Here is a 21,193-nt window from a genome sequence, read left to right as displayed (position 1 = left end):
TTAACAAGATGGACGTGAAGAGGATGTTTTACCTCCTGGAGGAAATCCAGAACAAGGGTTCACTGTGTTAAAAAAGGGGCTGTTCATTTAAGAAACAGATAAAGAGAAAATGCTATCAGAGATAATGGGAACCGCAGATGCTGGAGAATCCAAGATAATAAAATGTGAGGCTGGATGAACACAGCAGGCCAAGCAGCATCTCAGGAGCACAAAAGCTGACGTTTCGGGCCTAGACCCTTCATCAGAGAGCTTAACTCTGATGAAGGGTCTAGGCCCGAAACGTCAGCTTTTGTGCTCCTGAGATGCTGCTTGGCCTGCTGTGTTCATCCAGCCTCACATTTTATTATCTAAAGAGAAAATGCTTCTCCCTGAAGGACTTGAATCTTTTAAAATGTCTTTCTCAAAAGGTGGTGGAAGGACAGTCTTTTTCAGGTAGAGATAGATGGATTTTTGATTAACAATGGGATGAAATATTATCAGGGATAGGTAGGAACATGGAGTTAGCAGATTAGCCATGATCTTGCTGAAAGGAGGACAAGCTTGAGGGACCAAATGGTCTACTGCTTCTAATTCCCATATTTGTATATGCGCAACTTCATTCACATATATCATTTTGGTGAATTTTTGCATGACCGCATCAGGATCTCCTTTTGTTACATTTCTTAGCATCTTCCAGTTCTAGAACATAGAACATAGAACATTACAGCACAGTACAGGGCCTTCGGCCCTTGATGTTGTGCCAACCTGTCATACCGATCTCAAGCCCATCTAACCTACACTATTCCATGTACATCCATATGCTTATCCAATGACGACTTAAATGTACCTAAAGTTGGTGAATCTACTACCATTGCAGGCAAAGCGTTCCATTCCCTTAATACTCTCTGAGTAAAGAAACTACCTCTGACATCTGTCCTATATCTTTCACCCCTCAATTTAAAGCTATGCCCCCTCGTGCTCGCTGTCACCATCCTAGGAAAAAGGCTCTCCCTTTTCACCCTATCTAACCCTCTGATTATTTTATATGTTTCAATTAAGTCACCTCTCAACCTTCTTCTCTCTAATGAAAACAGCATCAAGTCCCTCAGCCTTTCCTCATAAGATCTTCCCTCCATACCAGGCAACATCCGAGTAAATCTCCTCTGCACCCTTTCCAAAGCTTCCACATCCTTCTTATAATGCAGTGACCAGAACTGTACACAATACTCCAAGTGCGGCCGCACCAGAGTTTTGTACAGCTTCACCATAACCTCTTGGTTCCGGAACTCGATCCCTCTATTAATAAACGCTAAAACACTGTATGCCTTCTTAACAGCCCTGTCAACCTGGGTGGCAACTTTCAAGGATCTGTGTACATGGACACCGAGATCTCTCTGCTCATCTACACTACTAAGAATCTTACCATTAGCCCAGTACTTTGCCTTCTGGTTACGCCTACCAAAGTGCATCACCTCACACCTGTCTGCATTAAACTCCATTTGCCACCTCTCAGCCCAGCTCTGCACCTTATCTATGTCTCTCTGCAACCTACAGCATCCTTCGTCACTATCCACAACTCCACCGACCTTAGTGTTGTCTGCAAATTTACTAACCCATCCTTCTACGCCCTCATCCAGGTCATTTATGAAAATGACAAACAGCAGTGGACCCAACACCGACCCTTGCGGCACACCACTAGTAACTGGTCTCCAGGATGAACATTTCCCATCAACTACCACCCTCTGTCTTCTTTCAGCAAGCCAATTTCCGATCCAAACTGCTATATCTCCCACAATTCCATTCCTCCGCATTTTGTACAATAGCCTATTGTGGGGAACCTTATCGAATGCCTTGCTGAAATCCATATACACCACATCAACCGGTTTACTCTCATCTACCTGTTTGGTCACCTTCTCAAAGAACTCAATAAGGTTTGTGAGGCACGACCTTCCCTTCACAAAACCGTGCTGACTATCCCTCATCAATTTATTCTTTTCTAGATGATTATAAATCCTATCCCTTTTAACCTTTTCCAATACTTTACCAACAACTGAGGTAAGGCTCACTGGTCTATAATGACCAAGGTTGTCTCTACTCCCCTTCTTGAACAGGGGAACCACATTTGCTATCCTCCAGTCGTCTGGCACTATTCCTGTAGACAATGATGAGTTAAAGATCAATGCCAAAGGCTTGGCAATCTCCTCCCTGGCTTCCCAGAGGATCTGAGGATAAATCCCATCCGGCCCAGGGGACTTATCTATCTTCACCTTCTGAAGGATTTCTAATCCCTCTTCCTTGTGAACCTCATTCCCACCTAGCCTAGTAGCCTGTATCTCAGTATTCTCCTCGACAACATTGTCGTTTTCTAGAGTGAATACTGTTGAAAAATATTCATTTAGCGCTTCCCCTATCTCATCTGACTCCACACACAACTTACCATTACTATCCTTGATTGGGCCTAATTTTACTTTCGTCATTCTTTTATTCCTTAAATACCTATAGAAAGCCTTAGGGTTTACCCGGATCCTATCCGCCAACAAGTTCTCATGTCTCCTCCTGGCTCTTCTGAGCTCTCTCTTTAGGTCTTTCCTGGCTACCTTGTAGCCCTCAAGTGCCCTAACTGAGCTTTCACATCTCATCCTAACATAAGCCGCCTTCTTCCTCTTGACCAGAGATTCCACCTCCTTCGTAAACCACGGCTCCCGCACTCTACAGCTTCCTCCCTGCCTGACAGGTACATATTTATGTCCTGGGTGGAAGGTTTACTCGAGTAGTTCGAGAGGGTTTAAACTAGTATGGCAGGGGGGTGGGAACCTGAGCTGTATACCGGAGGTGAGAGTTGATGCAGGTGAGGCAGTAGCAAGAGGTAGACCAGCTAGTGGGAAGGATTTTCCTGGGAAGGAACCAAGGGATCAGTTAAAGTGTGTTTCCTTTAACGCAAGGAGTATCAGGAATAAAAGTGATGAACTTAGAGCATGGATCAGTACCTGGTGCTATGATGTTGTGGCCATAACAGAGACATGGGTTTCTCAGGGGCAGGAATGGTTGCTGGATGTTCCAGGGTTTAGAGCATTTAAAAAGAATAGGGAGGGGGGAAAAAGAGGAGGGGGTGTAGCACTACTAATCAGAGAGGGTATCAAAGCTACAGAAGCTTCCATTGTCGAGGAAGATCTGCCTACCGAGTCAGTGTGGGTAGAAATTAGGAACAGCAAGGGAGTAGTCCCCTCGTTAGGGGTTTACTACAGGCCCCCCAATAGCAGCAGGGAGATTGAAGAAAGCATAGGTCGGCAGATTTTGGAAAAGTGCAGGCGTAGTAGGGTTGTTGTAATGGGTGACTTTAACTTTCCCAATATTGATTGGAACCTCCTTCGAGCAGAAGATTTGAATGGAGCTATTTTTGTAAGGTGTGTTCAGGAGGGTTTCTTAACTCAGTACGTTGACAGGCCGACGAGGGAAGAGGCCATTCTAGACTTGGAGCTTGGAAACGAGCCGAGGCAGGTATCGGATCTTGTGGTGGAAGAGCACTTTGGTGATAGTGACCATAACTGCCTCACATTCTACAAAGCTATGGAGAAGGAGAGGATTAGGCAAAATGGGAGGATATTTAATTGGGGCAGAGGAAACTATGATGCGATTAGACATGAGTTAGGAAGCATGGACTGGGAGCAATTGTTCCATGGTAAAGGCACTATAGACATGTGGAGACTGTTTAAGGAACAGTTGTTGCGAGGGACGAATAAATATGTCCCTCTGAGACAGGCAAGAAGGGGGAAGATAAAGGAACCTTGGATGATGAGAGCAGTGGAGCTTCTCGTCAAAAAGAAGAAGGTAGTTTACATAAGGTGGAGGAAGCTAGGGTCAAGCTCAGCTCTACAAGATTACAGGCAGGCGAGGAAAGAGCCCAAAAATGGTCTGAGGAGAGCCAGGAGGGGGCACGAGAAAGACTTGGCAGAATGGATTAGGGAGAACACAAAGGCATTTTACACTTATGTGAAGAATAAGAGAATGGTCAAACAAAGATAGCATAGGGAACTTGTGTGTGGAGTCTGAGGAGGTAGGGGAAGCCCTAAATGAGTTTTTTACTTCTGTCTTTACGAAAGAAATGAACTTTGTAGTGAATGAAACCTTTGAAGAGCAGGTGTGCATGCTGGAATGGATAGAGATAGAGGAAGCAGATGTGCTGAAAATCTTGTCAAACATTAAGATTGACAAGTCGCCAGGCCCGGACCAGATTTGTCCTCGGCTGATAATGGGAACTGCAGATGCTGGAGGATCCAAGATAATAAAATGTGAGGCTGGATGAACACAGCAGGCCAAGCAGCATCCCAGGAGCACAAAAGCTGACGTTTCGGGCCTAGACCCTTCTTCAGAGAGGGGGATGGGGTGAGGGTTCTGGAATAAATAGGGAGAGAGGGGGAGGCAGACCGAAGATGGAGAGAAAAGAAGATAGGTGGAGAGGAGAGTATAGGTGGGGAGGTAGGGAGGGGATAGGTCAGTCCAGGGAAGACGGACAGGTCAAGGAGGTGGGATGAGGTTAGTAGGTAGGAGATGGAGGTGCGGCTTGGGGTGGGAGGAAGGGATGGATGAGAGGAAGAACAGGTTAGGGAGGAAGAGACAGGTTGGACTGGTTTTGGGATACAGTGGGTGGAGGGGAAGAGCTGGGCTGGTTGTGTGGTGCAGTGGGGTAGGGGATGAACTGGGCTGGTTTTGGGATGCAGTGGGGAAGAGGAGATTTTGAAGCTGGTGAAGTCCACATTGATACCATTGGGATGCAAGGTTCCCAAGCGGAATATGAGTTGCTGTTCCTGCAACCTTCGGGTGGCATCATTGTGGCACTGCAGGAGGCCCATGATGGACATGTCATCTAAAGAATGGGAGGGGGAGTGGAAATGGTTTGCGACTGGGAGGTGCAGTTGTTTATTGCGAACCGAGCGGAGGTGTTCTGCAAAGCGGTCCCCAAGCCTCCGCTTCGTTTCCCCAATGCAGAGGAAGCCACACCGGGTACAGTGGATGCAGTATTCTACATTGGCAGATGGCAGTCCCTCTTACGCACCTACACAGGCCCCAAACCCCACCTCTTCCTCTGTTACATTGATGACTGTATCGGCGCCACCTCTTGCTCCCCAGAGGAGCTCAAACAGTTCATCCACTTCACCAACACCTTCCACCCCAACTTTCAGTTCACCTGGGCCATCTCCAGCACATCCCTCACCTTCCTGGACCTCTCAGTCTCCATCTCAGGCAACCAGCTTGTAACTGATGTCCATTTCAAGCCCACCGACTCCCACAGCTACCTAGAATACACCTCCTCCCACCCACCCTCCTGCAAAAATTCCATCCCCTATTCCCAATTCCTCCGCCTCCGCCGCATCTGCTCCCACGATGAGGGATTCCACTCTTGCACATCCCAGATGTCCAAGTTCTTCAAGGACTGCAACTTGCCCCCAACAGTGGTCGAGAACGCCCTTGACCGCGTCTCCCGCGTTTCCCGCAACACATCCCTCACACCCTAACCCCGCCACATCCGCCCAAAGAGGATCCCCCTCGTTCTCACACACCACCCCACTATCCTCCGGATACAACGCATCATCCTCCGACACCTCCGCCATCTACAATCCGACCCCACCACCCAAGACATTTTTCCATCCACACCCCTGTCTGCTTTCCGGAGAGACCACTCTCTCCGTGACTCCCTTGTTCGCTCCACACTGCCCTCCAACCCCACCACACCCAGCACCTTCCCCTGCAACCGCAGGAAATGCTACACTTGCCCCCACACCTCCTCCCTCACCCCTACCCCAGGCCCCAAGATGACTTTCCACATTAAGCAGAGGTTCACCTGCACGTCTGCCAATGCTGCATCCACTGTACCCGGTGTGGCTTCCTCTACATTAGGGAAACCAAGCGGAGGCTTGGGGACTGCTTTGCAGAACACCTCCACTCGGTTCGCAATAATCAACTGCACCTCCCAGTCGCAAACCATTTCCACTCCCCCTCCCATTCTTTAGATGACATGTCCATCATGGGCCTCCTGCAGTGCCACAATGACGCCACCCGAAGGTTGCAGGAACAGCAACTCATATTCCGCTTGGGAAACCTGCAGCCCAATGGTATCAATGTGGACTTCACCAGCTTCAAAATCTCCCCTTCCCCCACTGCATCCCAAAACCAGCCCAGTTCGTCCCCTCCCCCCACTGCACCACACAACCAGCCCAGCTCTTCCCCTCCACCCACTGCATCCCAAAACCAGTCCAACCTGTCTCTGCCTTCCTAACCTGTTCTTCCTCTCACCCATCCCTTACTCCCACACCAAGCCGCACCTCCATCTCCTACCCACTAACCTCAACCCACCTCCTTGACCTGTCCGTCTTCCCTGGACTGACCTATCTCCTCTCCACCTATCTTCTTTTCTCTCCATCTTCGGTCCGCCTCCCCCTCTCTCCCTATTTATTCCAGAACCGTTACCCCATCCCGCTCTCTGATGAAGAGTCTCGGCCCGAAACGTCAGCTTTTGTGCTCCTGAGATGTTGCTTGGCCTGCTGTGTTCATCCAGCCTCACATTTTATTATCTTTGTCCTCGGCTGCTTTGGGAAACGAGAAATGCAATTGCTTCGCCACTTGCGAAGATCTTTGCATCCTCGCTCTCCACTGGAATCATACCTGAGGACTGGAGAGAGGCAAATGCAATTCCTCTCTTCAAGAAAGGAAATCGGGAAATCCCCGGCAATTACAGACCAGTAAGTCTCATGTCTGTCGTCTGCAAGGTGTTAGAAAGGATTCTGAGGGATAGGATTTATGACCATCTGGAAGAGCATGGCTTGATTAAATGCAGTCAACGCGGCTTTGTGAAGGGCAGGTCATGCCTCACAAACCTTATCGAGTTCTTTGAGGATGTGACTAGAAAAGTTGATGAGGGTCGAGCTGTGGATGTGGTGTATATGGACTTCAGTAAGGCATTTGATAAGGTTCCCCATGGTAGGCTCATTCAGAAAGTCAGGAGGAATGGGATACAGGGGAACTTAGCTGTCTGGATACAGAATTGGCTGGCAGTGAGTGGTAGTAGAAGGAAAATATTCTGCCTGGAAGTCAGTGGTGAGTGGTGTTCCACAGGGCTCTGTCCTTGGGCCTCTACTATTTGTAAATTTTATTAATGACTTGGATGAGGGGATTGAAGGATGGGTCAGCAAGTTTGCAGATGACACGAAGGTTAGAGGTGTCGTTGACAGTATAGAGGGCTGTTGTAGGCTGCAGCGGGACATTGACAGGATGCAGAGATGGGCTGAGAGGTGGCAGATGGAGTTCAACCTGAATAAATGCGAGGTGATGCATTTTGGAAGGTCGAATTTGAAAGCTGAGTACAGGATTAGGGATAGGATTCTTGGCAGTGTGGAAGAACAGAGGGATCTTGGTGTGCAGATACATAGATCCCTGAAAAAATGGCCACCCAAGTGGACAGGGTTGTTAAGAAAGCATATGGTGTTTTGGCTTTCATTAGCAGGGGGATTGAGTTTAAGAGTCGTGAGATCTTGTTGCAGCTCTATAAAACTTTGGTTGGACCGCACTTGGAATACTGCGTCCAGTTCTGGTCCCCCTATTATAGGAAAGATGTGGATGCTTTGGAGAGGGTTCAGAGGAGGTTTACCAGGATGCTGCCTGGACTGGAGGGCTTATCTTATGAAGAGAGGTTGACTGAGCTCGGACTCTTTTCATTGGAGAAAAGGAGGAGGAGAGGGGACCTAATTGAGGTATACAAGATAATGAGAGGCATAGATAGAGTTGATAGCCAGAGACTATTTCCCAGGGCAGAAAAGGTAACACGAGGGGTCATAGTTTTAAGCTGGTTGGCGGAAAGTATAGAGGGGATGTTAGAGGCAGGTTCTTTACACAGAAAGTTGTGAGAGCATGGAATGCGTTCCCAGCAGCAGCTGTGGAAGCAAGGTCATTGGGGACATTTAAGAGACTGCTGGACATGTATATGGTCACAGAAATTTGAGGGTGCATACATGAGGATCAATGGTCGGCACAACATCGTGGGCTGAAGGGCCTGTTCTGTGCTGTACTGTTCTATGTTCTATATTCTATGACACACAGATGCTTTTCCTTGAATAAGCTCCACATTTCTAATGTGTCCATCCCCTGCAGTTTCCTTCCCCATTCTCTGCTCCCTAAATCTTGCCTAATCTCATCGTAATTGCCTTTCCCCCAGCTATAACTCTTGCCCAGTGGTATACACCCAGCCCTTTCCATCACTAAAGTAAACATAACAGAATTGTGATCGCTATCACCAAAGTGCTCACCTACTTCCAAATCTAACACCTGGCTGGGCTCATGGCCCAGTGCCAAATCTAATGTGGCTTTGCCCCTTGTTGGCCTATCTACATACTGTGTCAGGAAGCCCTCCTGCACACACTGGACAAAAACTGACCCATCTATAGCACTCGAACTATAGTGTTCCCAGTCAATATCTGGAAAGTTGAAGCCCCCATGACAACTACCCTGTCTCTCTCACTCCTATCGAGAATCATCTTTGCTATTCTTTCCTCGACATATCTGGAACTATTCGGAGGCCTATAGAAAACTCCCAACAGGGTGACCTCTCCTTTCCTGTTTCTAACCTCAGCCCATACTACCTCAGTTGACGAGTCCCCAAACATCCTTTCTGCAACTGTAATACTGTCCTTGACCAACAATGCCACACCTCAGCCCCTTTTACCACCTTCTCTGTTCTTACTGAAACATCTAAATCCCGGAACCTGCAACAACCATTCTTGCCCCTGCTCTATCTATGTCTCCAAAATGGCCACAACATCGAAGTCCCAGGTACTAACCCATGCAGTAAGTTCACCCACCTTATTCCGGACGCTCCTGGCATTGAAGTAGACACACTTCAATCCAACTTCTTGCTTGCCGGTGCCATCTTGCTTCCCTGAAACTTTATTTCGGACCACGCTACTCTCAACCTTTTGCTATAGTCGAACTACAATTTTGGTGCCCATCCCCCTGCTGAGTTAGTTTAAACCCACCCGAACAGCCTTAGCAAATTTCCCCCCCAGGATATCGGTACCCCTCTGGTTCAGGTGAAGATCATCTTGCTTGTTGAGGTCCTACCTACCCCAGAAACAGCCCCAATTATCCAAGAATCCAAAACCCTCCCTCCTGCACCATCCCTGTAGCCACGTGTTCAACTCCTCTCTCTCCCTATTCCTCCCCTCACTAGCATGTGGCACGGGCAACAAACCAGAGACAACAACTCTGTTCGTCCTAGCTCTCAGCTTCCATCCTAGCTCCCTGAATTTCTGCCTTAAATCCCCATCTCTCTTCCTACCTATGTCGTTGGTGCCAATGTGGACCACGACTTGGGGCTGCTCCCCTCCCCCTTAAAGACCCAAAAACACGATCAGAGACATCACGCCCCTGGCACCTGGGAGGCAACACACCAACCGTGAGTCTCTCTCGTCCCCACAAACCTCCTATCTGTCCCCCTAACTATGGAGTCTCCAATGACTACTGCTCTGCCTCTCTTCCCCCATCCCTTCTGAGCAGCAGGGACAGACTCTGTGCCAGAGACCTGTGCCCCACTGCTTTCCCCTGGTAAGTCGTTCCCCCCAACAGTATCCAAAACGGTATACTTATTGTTGAGGGGAATGTCCACAGGGGATCCCTGCACTGCCTGCCAGTTCCCTTTCCGTCCCCTGACCGTAACCCATCTGCCTTTTTCCTGTACTTGAGGAGTGACTACCTCCTTGTAACTCCTCTCAATAACCCCCTCAGCCTCCTGAATGATCTGAAGTTCATCCAGCTCCAGCTCCAGTTCCCTAACGCGGTTTCCAAGGAGCTGGAGTTGGGTGCACTTCCCGCAGATGTAGTCAGCAGTGACACTAGTGGTGACCCTTACCTCCCACATTCTGTAGGAGGAACATTGAACTGCCCTGACCTCCGTTCCCATTATTCTAAATTCCCAAAGACTTAAAAAAAAATAAAAAATAAACTTGTTACCTTATTGATCAGGCACACAGAACCTTTTTTTTTGGTTAGAGGAGGAGGATGGGTGGGAGACACTACCCGAGTAATGCAACCACACAAATATATTACCTCACTCACTCACCAGTACCGTGTCGGCTCCTGCTCAGCGTCCGCTCCGCCTATTCACGAGGTAAGCTTTTTAACGATTCAAAAACTGTGCCTCACCGCTTGCCGACATGCCCCTGCTCCAAGCTCCCGCTCGCGCTTCTGCTGCAACCAGAAAAATCTAATTAATCATTATTGAACAGAAATGCTAACTCTGTTTCTCTCTCCACAGAGCCTACCTGAAATGCTGAGTTTCTTCTACATTTGTTCGAATCAGATTTCCAGCAAGATTTTGCTTTTTTTGCACTTGTTAGTTTCTTGTTTGCTTCCAGGTAGGAAATTTACCAAAATTAATGAAATCCACTCCAATCAACACTGACTAAAAAAGCATTTGTATATACCTTATATGTTCAATGACCCAGCTTCCACTGTTGTCTTGGGAAAGAGAATTCTTAACACAATAGTGACTTTCTGGGGGAAGACATTTCTCTTTGTCTCTCTCTTAATTGTAAAAATTCTTACTTTTAAACTGTGCCCCTTAATTCTAGCATGCAAGGTCTCCGTATCCATCCAGCTGAGTCCAATCAGAATCTTAGTTTTCAATAAGATTTTCTCTCATTTTTCTAAACTCCAAAGAATATTGAGCCAATCTGTTCAATCTTGCCTTAAAAGATGAACTTTTTCTCTTAGGAATCAGCCAAGTGAACCTTCTCTGAACTGCAAGTCTACTCCTTCCAAAGTAACATATACTTAGAAGATCACCTGTAAGTTTGTACCACTCTAAAATAAGTTATGTCGTTTGAAAAATATGTTCTGAAACCAACATTAATTTATGAGCCATTAAACATTCACTGTCAAATTGTGACTTGTGTTTGGATTTAGAAATGTTTAAATCAACTGTAAATGCAATAAAATCTATCCGTCCAGACAAATTAGTTGTTTAAATTGTTTCAGCAACATTGCAAAGGGAATCTCAAGAATGCAACTGCGTCTTCAGACACATGAATCCTGCCAGTGTTTCTTTTATGTTGATTCTCTGGTGAGGGAACTATCAACACATTAACAATATAAAATTTCTGTGTGAACATGTTTCGGATCTTTCTACACTACATTGAAGTGCCCAATACAATCCAACACTACAATGAGGAAGGAAAAATGTCCTTGTACTTATATAGCACCTTTCACAACCTTAGGCAGTCCAAAACACTTTGCAGCAATGAAGTATTTTTGAAATGTTGGCACTTCTGTACTGAAGGAAATTCAGAAGCTAATTAAAGCCCAGCAAACTTCACAAACAACAATGTAATAACAACCAAGGGCTCTATACTGGCTCTGAAGATAAATTCCATGCTGTTCTCTGAAATAGCGTCTTTGCTGTCGGAGTGAACAAACAAGGTCTTTGTTTAAATGGCATTTGGAAAGATACCCCCAAGTACACAGCTTCACAGATCATCACAGGACAGGCCAGGGAAGATATGATACATTCTGGGGAGGGGTCACTGGACCTGAAATGTTAACTGTGATTTTGTTTCTTCACAGACACTGCCAGACCTGCTGAGCCATTCCAGCAACTTCGGTTTTTGTTTCTGATTTACAGCATCCACAGTTCTTTTGGCTTTTTTAAAAATGTGTAGCCACTTGTTCCACTTACAGAACAGCTCGAATTGTAACTGTGATGATCCAAGTCAGACCGTTACCCTAATACTGAACACCCATCCTGAGAATGCAATTCTTGTTGGCTTCATCACTCATCACACTGCGACAGCTGACAAAATGGTATGGATTGTTAGCCTCAATGTTAAGCTGTAATGGCTTCCCTGGTCATACAGGATTATGATGATTGCAGTGGAACATTAATCTACTTTTGTACTCAATTGGCTGAAGATGGATCTGAATCTAAAATCCTGTGACTCAGAGACAACAGTACTACTAACTGAGCTAGAGTTGACACATGGTTTATTGTTGGTCTTTTTTAAAATCTTGCATGCGATGTAAATTTCATTGTAAGAGCAGCACTTGCCAGTCATCCTTAATTACCTAGTGTAGGTAGACATCAGAACTTTCAAAACTATTAACAGAAACAAAATATTGAAGACCAGTGAATTTTGTGTACATGTCATGTGTAAGAAAGGATGATATTAGAATGGTACAATTATGCCTATTAAGGAATGAAAGAATGAGCTGGGCCTGTTTTGAAAACAGAAAGTTTGAAGGGGGAACAACATTGTTTTTGAAAAAGTGGAGACAGAGTGGATCTTCTGGCGGAGAAGATGAAAAGGTGAAAATCCAATCATTAATATCTACTATTGAAAAATGGAAAAATGACATCAATCATCCCAATGCCATATCAAATTATTCCTGGATTCTTTACATCTCAAAGTAGTAAAACGTATGCCAGTTCTCTCTCTTGCTTCCAATATGTCATACTGAAGAGGTTAAATTATTCAAAAGGGGTTTGAATGATTATTTGAATAGAAATAATATGAAAGAATGCAAGGAAAAGATAGAAGAATGGTACTAAGTCATAATGCTCATTCTGAGAGCTTGTGCAGACACGGGCTGAATTCTGAGCTGTAACACTTCTCTGATTCTGTGTTTGGTTTTGTATTTGTCACTGTACATTTCTCAGATATTTTCTGCAGCAGTTCCCTCTGTGGATGCTGTTTCTTTATAAACAAGGGGCATCAGCTATACTTGCAAATGGCCGCAGGATTCCAAATTCTAATTAACCGAATTGAATTCACTGGAGTTTGTACAGCCTTGAATTTACAGCAACGTGAACAATGTTATGTGTGTTGTGTGACAGAATGTCAGACCTGAGTAGTTTTTATCATGAAAGTGTCAAAATGCACAAATATCAGAATGAGGTACGATTAGACATAGAGAAAATTAATAATGAGTATTGATGGTCTTTTCCAGCAGTGATTAATTACCGCTTTGAAGTTTTCACTGAAGATATGAAGATGAACAGTCCCATTGAAACACACTGCAAACTGAGCCCTTCTTTTATTACACATGTTCTTCAATCTGCCAATTCCCAGCAGATCCTGGCTGGATGGGAGCTGGATCAGGCTTACAAACCTGAAGATCTTATTCTCTTAGCTGTGATCGCTTTTCTGATCACATTTCGCTAAAACTAATGCTCTGTAAATGTACCACCTGATTGACACTTGCCCAATCAATTGTTGATCATTTATTCCTGGTTAAGGTCGGGATATGAACCCTTCAACTTGAGTGTGCAAGATTAAGATGTGATCCACTTGAGGAAGTCTTACAAATCTGGAGGCAGTGCTACTCCCCAAGCTTGTTCAACATCTACAAAGCACAAGTCAGGAATGTGTTGCAACACTTTTTAGTTTTCTCTGGTTGAGTGCAGCTCCAGCAGCTCTCAAGAATCTCAACACCGTTCAGTACAAAGCAGGTCACTTGATTGGCACCCAACCCATTACATTAACCATTCACTCCCTCACCAGTGATGTGTAGTGGCAGCTGTGTCCACCTTGCGCTGTAGCAATCTGCTAAACCTCTGCCAACAACACCTTCTAAGTTCCAAATCTCTGCCACTTTGAAGGACAAGGACTGCAGTTACATGGTGCAGATGCAACAGATGAACATTGCCACTGGCAAGTTGCCTTCCAAATGACACATCATCCCGACTTAGAGATACATCGATAGATTGGGACACGTTGATGTACAAATGGACTTGGGTCTGTTTGTGCACTAGTCACCAAAAGCAAAGATACAAGTGCAGAAATCATTCAGGAAGGCAAATAATATGTTGGCCTTCAGTGCATGAATGTTTAAGTGAAGGAACTAGGAAGGCTTACCGTAGTTGTACAGGACCTTGGTGGCTCTACACCTGTAATTAATGTTTGGTATTGGTTCACTTATCTAAGAAGAGTACTTGCCATAGTGAAAGTACAGTTTACCACTGAGTCTTTGGATGGCAGGTTTGTCATATGAGGAGAGACTGAGGCCACTGGGACTGTATTCACCAGGGTTTAGAAGAATGAGTGAGGGTCTTATTGGAACATATAGAATTCTGTCAGGGCTAGACGGACTGGATGGTGTCTTTCTCTGTTTGGGAGGTCCCAAACAAGAGGTCATGGTCTCTGGATTGAAGATAGACTATTTCAGACTGAGAAGAGAACGAATACCTTCACACAGTGTCATGAGACTGTGGAAGCTTCTACCACAGAAGGCTGTGGAGGCAAAGTCACTTTTGTGTTTAAAGTAGAAATAGATAGGTTTCTGGAAAATTTACTGGGATGATCCCAGTATGGAGGGACTGTCTTCTGAGCAAAGGCTAAGCAGGTTGGGACTCTATTTGTAAAATAATGACAGGTGATCTCATTGATACATTTGGATTCGTAAGGAGCTTCACAGGTCAACTGCTGGGAGAATGCTTCCCCTCATGGGAGAGTCTAGGGCCAGAGGGCAGAGTCTCAGAATAAAGGGGTGCCAATTTAAGACTGAGATGAGGAGGAATTTCTTCTCTCAGAGGATTGAGTGTCTTTGGAACACCTTGCCACAGAGACATGTGGGGACACAGTCTTTTTGTATATTTAAGGGTGAGATTGATTCTTGATCAGTAGTGGAATCGAGCTACAGAGAAGATGCAGGAAAGCAGATGTGAGGAATGTTGGATTAACCATGATTCAATTGAATAGAGAAGCAGAATAGAGAGGGCGAATGGCTAATTCCTGTTCTTATTTCCTACAGTGTTATGGTCTACAGGATAAATTGTCAAGAGGTATGAGGCGAAAGCAGGATTAGGGTTAGGTATTGATGTTGAATGCCAATCATGTTGAATGCTGGAGTGAGCTCAATGGAAATTTACCATAGAATCTGTTTCTGCCATCCTCAGGCTGTGCAGTCCTGATCGTGGCATTTCATTGCATTAAAATGCTTTTCTTCATGTCACCTCTGTTTCTTTAGCCAATCACTTTAAATCCGTGCTTTCTGCTTATCGATCCAAATGTAACTGAGTGCATTTGACTGCTACAACTGCAGGAATCTGATACAGAATCATTATGTTGTTCCTAACGTCAGTATTCTAATTCCAGCCTTATCTGGATAAAATATTCTGTTTCCATGATAGAAAAGAAAAACCACAGTGAGCAAAGCCTCTCAAAGTAAATGCATCTTGTTTTTCAACTGTTTTTCCAATGTCTACGTTGTGGAATCATTTCTTCCAGAACTGTTCAAAGTGAAAATATTGCCACCATGAAACCCCTAATTCTACAACACACCACTGGAATCCACAAATCTTTTGGTAAATATTTTCAACCAACTTGTGCAGACATGTTAATTTCGTGGAACAAGAACCCAGACTTTCTGGCTGAGAGGTAGGGACAATACTGTACCATAAGACCAGAATGTGCCTAAATTATTATCCAAGGAGTACTTACTGTCTGTATATACTTAACCCTATAGTATAGATGTCTTTAATCAACCTGGTTACTCGAGAGGAGGTGAGATTTTAACTCACACCTCCTGATTCAAATGTATTGCTGCACTGTAAGAGCCCAATAATCTCAGACTAGTTTCCCACAGCAGTTGAGGTTGCTATGAATGACTTTCCTTCTCAACCTCTCCCCTCACCTCAGATGAAGTGATCCCCATGTTTAACCACCACCAGCAATCTTTCTCCGAGAGACAGCAGTTCTATAGTCTGGTAGGGCTATAAATTATTTATATTTGCCAGCTGGAAGTTAAATACTCAGCGAATGTATCTATAGTGAAATAGCAACTGAAAAGATGATCCTGTCAGAACGATTCACATAGGGCCTGGTAGAATTGAGATGCACGTGGCAGTAGCTGAAGCACCACAGTCACTTCCCAACAAAATCTGAAATAATGTGTTTGCATGCCCTCTGTCCCTGTTCCTCACCCTTTGTCCCTGTTCCTCATCCTCTGATAATCATGCACTGTTTCTGCCCCTCTATTTCTCATTCTCTTTGTCACCCTGTTTGTCTCATCCTGTTTCTATCCCTATGCTCCACATCCTCTGTTTCTGCATCTCTGTTTTAGATGTTCTGCTGTCATTCTCTGCTTCTCTTCCACTGTTTCTCACCCTCTGGTTCTCATTATCTGTTTATGATCCTCTGTTTCTGCCCCTATGTTTCTGCACCTCTGTTTCTCACCTTTTTTCTCACTGTTTTCATCTACTGCTTCTCAAATTTTGTTTCTCACCCTCTGCTTCTCATCCGCTCTTTCTGCACCTCTGTTCCCAGGATTGTTTCTCATTCTCTGATTCTCATCATTTGATTCTTCCCCTCTGTTTCTCATCAACTGTTCCTGGCACCCTGTTTCTTACTTTTGTTTCTCATCCTGTTTGTGCCCCAATGTTTCTCACCCACTTTTTCTACCCCTCTTATTCTCATCCTGTTTCTCAGTCTCTGTTTCTCATCCACTGTTTTTCACCCTCTGGTTCTCACCCTCTGTTACTGATCCTCTATTTCTTCCCCATTTCTCATCAAATACTTCGACCCTTCTGTCTCTCATCCTCTGTTTCTCATTCACCATTTCTCATCCTTTGTTTCTCATCCTCTATATCTGCCCATCTGTTTCTTTGCCTCTGTTTCTGCCCCTCCAATTTTATTTCTCTTTCTGCATCTCTGTCTCTGCCCCTCTGTTTCTCACCCCCGCTTCTCTTCTGCTGTGTTTCATCCTCCCTTTATCATCATCTGTTTCAAAGAACAAAGAAAATTACAGCAAAGGAACTGGCCCTTCGGCCCTCCAAGCCTGCGCCCATCGAGATCCTCTGTCTAAACCTGTCATCTATTTTCTAAGGATCTGTCTCCCTTTGCTCCCTGCCCATCCACGTACCTACCTGTCCAGATACATCTTAAAAGACACTATCGAGTCTGCGTCTACCACCTCCGCTGGCAACATGTTCCAGGCACCCACCACCCTCTGCGTAAAAAACTTTCCACGCAGATCTCCCATAAACTTTCCTCCTCTCACTTTGAACTCATGACCCCTAGTAATTGAGTCCCCCACTCTGGGAAACAGCTTCTTGCCATCCAGCTTGTCTACACCCCTCATGATTTTGTAGACCTCAATCAGGTCCCTCCCCCCCCACCCCATCTCCATTTTTCTAATGAAAATAATCCTAATCTACTCAACCTCTCTTCATAGCTAGCAGCCTCCATACGAAGCAACATCCTGGTGAACCTCCTCTGCACACTCCCCAAAGCATCCTCATTCTTTTGGCAATATGGCAACCAGAACTGTACGCAGTATTCTAAATATGCCTGCACCAAAGTCCTATACAACTGTAACATAAGCTGCCAACTCTTATACTCAATGCCCTGTCCGATGAAGGAAAGCAGGCCGTATGCCTCCTTGACCACCCTATTGACTTGCATTTCCACCTTCAGGGAACAATGGACCTGAACACCCAGATCTCTCTGTTCATCAATTTTCCCCCGAACTTTTCCATTTACTGTATAGTTTGCCCCTGAATTTGATCTTCCAAAATGCATCACCTCGCATTTGCCCGGATTGAAGTCCATCTGCCATTTATCTGCCCAACTCTCCCATCTATCTATATTCTGCTGTAATCCCTGACAGTCCCCTTCACTACCTGCTACTCCACCAATCTTAGTGTCATCAGCAAACTTGCTAATCAGATCACCTACACCTTCCTCCAAATCATTTACGTATATTGCAAAAACAGTGGTCCCAGCACAGATCCCTGTGGAACACCACTGGTCACAGGTCTCCAATTTGAGACACCCCCTTCCACTACTACTCTCTGTCTCCTGTTGCCCAGCCAGTTTTTTATCCATCTAGCTAGCACACCCTGGACTCCATGCGACTTCACTTTCTCCATCAGCCTGCCATGGGGAACCTTATCAAATGCCTTACTGAAGTCCATGCATATGACATCTACTGGCTTTTCCTCAATCAACTTTGTCACGTCCTCAAAGAGAAGTTAAAGAGGTGGGGATGGAGCCAGTAGAGGTGAGTGTAGGTGGGGAAGTAGGGAGGGGTAGGTCAGTCCGGGGAGGACAGACAGTTCAAGGGGTCAGGATGATGTTAATAGGTAGGAAATGGGGATGCAGTTTGAGGTGACAGGAGGGGACAGGTGAGAGGAAGAACAGGTCAGGGAGGCGGGGACGAGCTGGGCTGGTTTTGGGATGCAGTGGGGGAAGGGGAGATCTTGAAGCTTGTGAAGTCCACATTGATACCACTGGGCTGCAGGGTTCCCAAGTGAAATATGAATTGCTGTTCTGCAACCTTCAGGTGGCATTGCTGTGGCACTGCAGGAGGCTCAGGATGGACATGTCGTCTGAGGAATGGTGTTCTGCAAAGCGGTTCCCAAGCCTCCGCTTGGTTTCCCCGATGTAGAGGAGGCAACGGGTACAGCAGATGTAGTATACCACATTGGCAGATGCTTGATGTGGAAAGTCTTCTTGGGGCCTGGGGTGGGGGTGAGGTGGTTAGGGAGGAGGTACGGGGGCAAGTATAGCACTTCCTGCGGTTGCAAGGGAAAGGGCCAGGTGTGGTGGGGTTGGAGGGGAGTGTGGAGCGGACAAGGGAGTCACGGAGAGTGTGGTCCCTCCGGAAAGCAGACAAGGGTGGGGATGGAAAAATGTCTTTGGTGGTGGGGTCGGATTTCACAAGCTTCAAAATCATTTCAAAATCAGTTCAAAACCATCAGTTCTGAGGAAGGGTCACCGGACCCGAAACATTAACTGTGTTTTCTCCTCCACTGATGCTGCAAGACCTGCTGAGCTTTTCCAGCAACTTTTTTTTTGTCCTGTTTCTCATGTTCTGTTTCTGTTCCTCTGGTTCTGCCCAGCTGTTGCTACCCCTCAGTTTCTCAGCCTCTGCTCTTGTGCCTCTATTCCAATCCTCTGTTTCTACCTCTCTGCTGCTGCCCCTCTGTTTCTCATCCTGCTTCTGCTGCTCTGTTTCTGCCCCTCTGTTTCCCATTCTCTGTTTCAGCACCTATGTTTCCGTTGCTCCAACTCTGCCCCTCTGTTTCTGGTGCTCTGTTTCTCCTCAGTTTCTGCACCTCTCTTTCTGCTCCTCTGGTTCTGACTTCTGGTTCTCATGTTGTCTTTCTGCCCCTCTAATTCTCATGTTGTCTTTCTGCCCCTCTAATTCTCATGTTGTCTTTCTGCCCCTCTAATTCTCATGCTCTGTTTCTCTTTCTCTGCTTTTCATCCTCTGTTTCTGTCCCCGTTTCTGCCGCTATGTTTCTCATCCTCTGCCCCTGCTCCTCTCTTTCAATACGTGTTTCTGATCCTTTGTTTATCATCTGCTTCTCAACTTCTGTTTCTCATCCTGTTTTTTTCTCTATTTATCATCTTCTGTTTCTCACCCTATGTTTCTCAACCTCTGTTTCTGCCACTGTGTCTCATCCTCAGCTTCTCATCCTGTGTTTCTCAACCTCTGGTTCTCACCCCCTCCTGTTTCTCATTCCCTGTTACATATAATCTGTTTCTGTGCATCTATTTCTGCCACACTGTTTTATTGCTCTTTTTCTCATTCACTGTTTTGCATTCCCTGTTTCTCATCGTGTTTTTGTCCCTCTGTTTCTACCCCTCAGTTTCTCATCATTTGTTTCTCATCCTCTGCCCTCACCCTCTCTTGCTGTCTCTGCCCATCTGCTTCTGCCCCTGTGTTTGTCATCATCTGTTTCTGTACCTCTGCTTCTCACCCTGTTTCTCATCTTTCTGTTTCATTTCCTCTGTTTCCGCCCTTCCATTTGCACTGCTCTGTTTCTCATTCCATGTTACTAAACGACTTTTTATGATCCTGTTTCTGCACGTCCGCTCCTTCCCCCCTGTTTCTCATGCTGTTTCTCATTCTCTGTTCTTGCTCCACTCTTTCTGTTCATCTTTCTCATCCTACCCCTGTTTCCTCATGTTGTTTCTGCTCTTGTTTCTCATGCTCAGTTTCATATCCCCTGTTTCTGTTCCTCATCCTCTGCACTGACCCTGTTTCTCAGTCTCTGTTTCTGCCCCTTTTTCTCTCCTCCTCTATTTCTTTATCTCTGTTCCTCATTGTCTGTTTCTCATCCCTCGTTTTTCAGTCTATATTTCAGAACCTGTTACTGCTCCTGTTTTTTCCCCGTTTCTCAACTTCCGATTCTCATACTGTTTCTGTTCCTCTGTTTCTCATTGTTTCTGCCCGTTTCTCATCCTCTATTTCTGCACCTGTTTGTCATCATCTGCTTCCACCCCCAATTTCTCATACTGTTTCTGCTCCTCTATTTCTCATTCTGTTTCTCATGCTTAGTTTCTGAGCCTCTGTTTTAAAGTCTCAGCTTCTCATCGTCTGTTTTTAGAAACAGAAGATTAAACATTTGTTTCTCATCTTCTGCTTCTCAACCCCTGTTTCTCCTCCTTAGTTTCTGAGCCTGTTTCTGCTCCTCTATATCTCATCCTCTCTTTCTCACCCTCTGTTTCTCAAGCTCTGTTTCTCATGCTCATTTTCTCATACTATGTTTCTGCTTCAGTGTGCGTCATTCTGTTTCTGCCACTCTGTCTCTCATCCTCAGTTGCTTTCCTTTGTTTCTCATTCACTGTTGCCCACACTGTGGTACTCACACTTTGTTCTATTTCTCACTCCCTGTTATACATCCTCTGTTTCTGCGCCTCCTATTTTTGTACATCTGTTTCAACTGAATTGTTCCTCATTCCCTGTTTCTCATGCCATGTACCTCATTCTCAGTTACTGCAATACGGCTAGGGCATCGTTAGGGTTAGGATTCGGATTAGGGTGGTAGTATTAAGGTTAGACTTAGCATTAGATTTAGGGTTAGGTTTAGGGTTCAGATTACGCGTTAGTGATTAGGTTTAGAGTCAGTTATATGGTTAAGTCTGGCGTTCAGTTACAGTTTGGGTTAGTTTTTAGGGCAAGGGACGGGGTTGAGCGAAGGGACAGGGTCTGGGACAGGTTGAGAGTGAGGGAGAGGGAGAGGGTTAGGGTTAGTTAGGGTTAGGGTTTAGGGGTTAGCTTTAGGGTTAAGCTGAGGGTGAGGGAGGGTGTGGTTTAGGGTGAGGGTGAGGGTTAGAATTAGTTCGCATCAGGGTTAGGGGTGACGCAGAGTGCACAAAAACAGAGGAGCTGAAACAGTGTGACAAACAGAACATAACAGCGCAGTACAGGCCCTTTGGCCCTCGAT

The sequence above is a fragment of the Stegostoma tigrinum genome, chromosome 5 (genome assembly GCF_030684315.1).
Source record: "Stegostoma tigrinum isolate sSteTig4 chromosome 5, sSteTig4.hap1, whole genome shotgun sequence".
NCBI lineage: Eukaryota > Metazoa > Chordata > Chondrichthyes > Orectolobiformes > Stegostomatidae > Stegostoma > Stegostoma tigrinum.
This window is presented reverse-complemented; position numbering follows the sequence as displayed.